Source organism: Sciurus carolinensis, chromosome 2, assembly GCF_902686445.1.
Source record: "Sciurus carolinensis chromosome 2, mSciCar1.2, whole genome shotgun sequence".
In the NCBI taxonomy this organism is placed as follows: domain Eukaryota; kingdom Metazoa; phylum Chordata; class Mammalia; order Rodentia; family Sciuridae; genus Sciurus; species Sciurus carolinensis.
This window is the reverse complement of record NC_062214.1, coordinates 94590789-94595718: the sequence shown is the minus strand read 5'-3', so window position 1 is coordinate 94595718 and position 4930 is coordinate 94590789.

Genomic DNA, 4930 nt, shown 5'->3' with positions numbered 1-4930 from the left:
GTACTTATTTATTTCACTGTCTTTACATAGTGATGAGGTCCTTATCCTTGCCTTCCCCTCAAGCCCCATAAATCCCTATAAGGGGTCAGTGAGATCAGATCATACATTTAAATTATTTTCAAAGATGTCAAGCAATTCCAACTTCTTTAATACAGCAACCTCTGAAAGGAGTGGTAAATCTCCAAACCGAAGAGAGGCTTCCCCTTTTCAAATTGTAGCTGTGGAAGACTGATTATGTATTTAAGCTTTGGGGCTGCATAAAGCTTTGTTAGGCAAATCAGTGACCAAACCATTTCCTGACCCAAAATCCACAGCTCCTATTTATATATGACCAAAGTTGTAGGACTCAAAGAACTGACTTCCTACCGCAGACATCATCCGCCCTTGGTTTAGCATCCGGACAGCCAGAGACTTGGTTGAGCTGACAGCAGACTTTTCACTTCAACAAGCCTTACCACTATAATGGAAATGCAAAGGCCTGGAAACAATGTACATAGCTTCCCTGACTAATTTTATTATGCAGACGCACTTAATGGCTCCTGTTACAATCACATCTGGGGTGGGAAACTGTACTGGGGATTGTGACGATCACACTAAATCGACAAGGATTATCAGTCATTAAAAAGGGACCAAATTAGCATTAAGCAGTAATATTTTATACTTATCAAATCTTCTGCTGGTCAAGGTCCATTACTGTACGACACCATAAAGGCAGAAGCCGTCAGCTCATTCTCCAGAACATTTAAATCTCTATTGTATTTGTGTAGGATATAATTTCTGGTAGCAATAAAGCCTAATAAAGGTTACACCCCGATGGATAAGGTGTTAATAAATTGACCCATGACATTTAAATGGATAATTATATTTGAGATAAAGGAAGAATCTCTCCTTTCAGTTAAGAAGTGTTTCAAGTTATGCCCAACCCAAGTTACCCATTGACTACAGAATGGTTTTACACAGCTTTACAGTGATATAAAATATTAATAGCTCTGGCTACCATTGTAGTAGATCAATTATTCATCAGACTTTCCCAGCAACACTTGTCTATCAGAATCCTAAAAATTAAATTTAAGATGTTTTTTACATGTTAAGGGGTTGTATAGAAATTAACTATTATGTGTGTTTGTAAGTATGGGTTGGAAATACTAGAATTTAATCTTCTCCTCAACCCCACCCCTGCCACAGCATGTCAGCCTTTCTCCAGACTTTATCTTCACATGGCAGAGCCTGTAAAACAGAATCAGGAAGTGATTAGGAGGAGACCTGAAGGAGTTGTTGCCCAACATGATGCTTTAGATTCAGTTGGAACAGTTCAGCATGTGCTATGTACCGATGCCTCCAAGTTCTTGTTATAGAACTAGTGCTACCACAGCTAACAAAACCTATCTGGAAAACAGACACAAAGCAGAAGGCTGCAGGGGTTGTAAACACAGCTGGTCTGCAGTCTCTAGAGTAAGGCTTCTTTATATTTCTTATATAGCATTAGACTCTGGAAAAGAAGACTCAAGTATAACACAACTAACACTAACTTGTTTCATTAATCAATTAATACTTAGTTCAATGATTTATTCAACAAACATTTATGCATTCTTTTTTTTTTCCTAATCTTTTTTTTTTGTTTTTTGGTTTTTTTTGTTTTTTTTTTTCTTAATTTATTTTTTTATTATTGTACACAAAATGGGATACATGTTGTTTCTCTATTTGTACATGGCGTAAAGGCATACCATTTGTGTAATCATAAATTTACATAGGGTAATGTTTGATACATTCTGTTATTTTTCCCTTCCCCCCACCCCTCCCACCCCTCTTTTCCCTCTATACAGTCCTTCCTTCCTCCATTCTTGCCCCCCTCCCTAAACCTAACTCTAACCCTAACACTAACTCTTCCCACCCCACATTATGTGTCCTCATCTACTTATTAGCGATATCATTCGTCCATTGGTTTTTTGAGATTGGTTTATCTCACTTAGCATGATATTCTCCAGTTTCATCCATTTGCCTGCAAATGCCATAATTTTATCATTCTTTATGGCAGAGTAATATTCCATTGTACATATATACCACATTTTCTTTATCCATTCATCATTGAAGGACATCTAGGTTGGTTCCACAATATGGCTATTGTGAACTGAGCAGCAATGAACATTGATGTGGCTGTATCTCTGTAGTATGCTGATTTTAAGTCCTTTGGGTATAGGCCAAGGAGTGGGATAGCTGGGTCAAATGGTGGTTCTATTCCAAGTTTTCTAAGGAGTCTCCATACTGCTTTCCAGAGTGGCTGCACTAATTTGCAGCCCCACCAGCAATGTATGAGTGTACCTTTCTCCCCACATCCTCGCCAACACCTGTTGTTGCTTGTATTCTTGATAATCGCCATCCTAATTGGGGTGAGATGGAATCTTAGGGTGGTTTTGATTTGCATTTCTCTTATTACTAGAGATGTTGAACATTTTTCCATATGTTTGTTGATTGCTTGTACATCTTCTTCTGTGAAGTGTCTATTCATTTCCTTAGCCCATTTGTCGATTGGATTACTTGCATTCTTGGTGTAGAGTTTTTGAGTTCTTTATAGATTCTGGAGATTAGCGCTCTATCTGAAGTATGATTGGCAAAGATTTTCTCCCACTCTGTAGGCTCTTTCTTCGCATTGCTGATAGTTTCCTTTGCTGAGAGAAAGCTTTTTAGTTTGAATCTATCCCAGTTATTAATTCTTGCTTTTATTTCTTGTGCTATTGGAGTCCTGTTGAGGAAGTCTGGTCCTAAGCCGACATGTTGAAGCTCTGGACCTACTTTTTCTTCTATAAGATGCAAGGTCTCTGGTCTGATTCCGAGATCCTTAATCCATTTTGAGTTTAGTTTCGTGCATGGTGAGAGATATGGGTTTAGTTTCATTCTGTTGCATATGGATTTCCAATTCTCCCAGCACCATTTGTTGAAGAGGCTATCTTTTCTGCATTGCATATTTTTGGCCCCTTTGTCTAGTATGAGAAAATTGTATTTATTTGGGTTTGTGTCCGTGTCCTCTATTCTGTACCATTGATCCACCTTTCTATTTTGGTACCAATACCATGCCGTTTTTGTTACTATTGCTTTGTAGTAGAGTTGAAGATCTGGTATTGCGATACCCCCTGCTTCACTCTTTCTGCCAAGGATTGCTTTAGCTATTCTGGGTTTTTATTCTTCCAGATGAATTTCATAATTTCTTGCTCTATTTCTGTAAGGTACATCATTGGGATTTTAATTGGAATTGCATTGAATCTGTATAGCACTTTTGGTAGTATGGCCATTTTTGACAATATTAATTCTTCCTATCCAAGAACATGGGAGATCTTTCCATCTTCTAAGGTTTTCTTTAATTTCTTTCTTTAGTGTTCTGTAGTTCTCATTGTAGAGGTCTTTCACCTCTTTTGTGAGATTGATTCCCAAGTATTTTATTTTTTTCGAAGCTATTGTGAATGGGGTAGTTTTCCTAATTTCTCTTTCTGAAGATTCATCACTTATGTATAGAAATGCCTTAGATTTATGTGCATTGATCTTATATCCCGCTACTTTACTGAATTCACTTATGAGATCTAAAAGTTTTCTGGTGGAATTTCCTGGTTCCTCTAAGTATACAATCATATCATCAGCAAATAGGGATAGTTTGAGTTCTTCTTTTCCTATTTGTATCCCTTTAATTTCTTTGGTCTGTCTAATTGCTCTGGCTAGAGTTTCAAGGACGATATTGAAAAGAAGTGGTGAAAGAGGGCATCCCTGCCTTGTTCCAGTGTTTAGAGGGAATGCTTTCAGTTTTTCACCATTTAGAATAATATTAGCCATGGGCTTAACGTAGATGGCCTTTACAATGTTAAGGAATGTTCCCACTATCCCTATTTTTTCTAGTGTTTTGAGCATGAAGGGATGCTGTATTTTATCAAATGCTTTTTCTGCATCTATCGAAATAATCATGTGATTCTTGACTTTAAGTCTATTGATATGGTGAATTACATTTATTGATTTCCTGATGTTGAACCAACCTTGCATCCCTGGGATAAAACCCATTTGATCATGGTGCACTATCTTTTTAATATGTTTTTGTATGCGATTTGCTAAAATTTTGTTGAGAATTTTTGCGTCGATATTCATTAAGGATATTGGTCTGAAATTTTCTTTCCTGGATGTGTCTCTGTCTGGTTTAGGTATCAGGGTAATATTGGCTTCATAGAATGAGTTTGGGAGGGTTCCCTCCTCTTCTATTTTATGGAATACTTTGAGAAGTATTGGAATGAGCTCTTCTTTAAAAGTTTTGTAGAACTCGGCTGAGAACCCATCTGGTCCTGGACTTTTCTTTGTTGGAAGGCTTTTGATGACTTCTTCTATTTCATTACTTGAAATTGGTCTATTTAAATTGTGTATGTCCTCCTCGTTTAGTTTAGGCAATTCATATGTCTCTAGAAACCTGTTGATGTCTTCGAAATTTTCTATTTTGTTGGAGTATAGATTTTCAAAATAACTTCTAATTATGTTTTGTATTTCAGTCGTGTCTGTTGTGATATTTCCTTGTTCATTCCGAATTTTAGTGATTTGGGTTTTCTCTCGTCTTCTCTTTGTTAGTGTGGCTAAAGGTTTATCAATTTTGTTTATTTTTTTCGAAGAACCAACTATTTATTTTGTCAATTTTTTGTATTGTTTCTTTTGTTTCAATTTCGTTGATTTCAGCTCTGAGTTTGACTATTTCCTGTCTTCTACTACTTTTGGTGTTGGTCTGTTCTTCTTTTTCTAGGGCTTTCAGCTGTAGTGTTAGGTCGTTTATTTGTTGAGTTTTACTTCTCTTATTAAATGCGCTCCATGAAATAAATCTTCCTCTAAGTACTGCTTTCATAGTGTCCCAGAGATTTTGATATGATGTTTCTTTGTTCTCGTTTACCTCTAAGAATTTTTTAATTTCCTT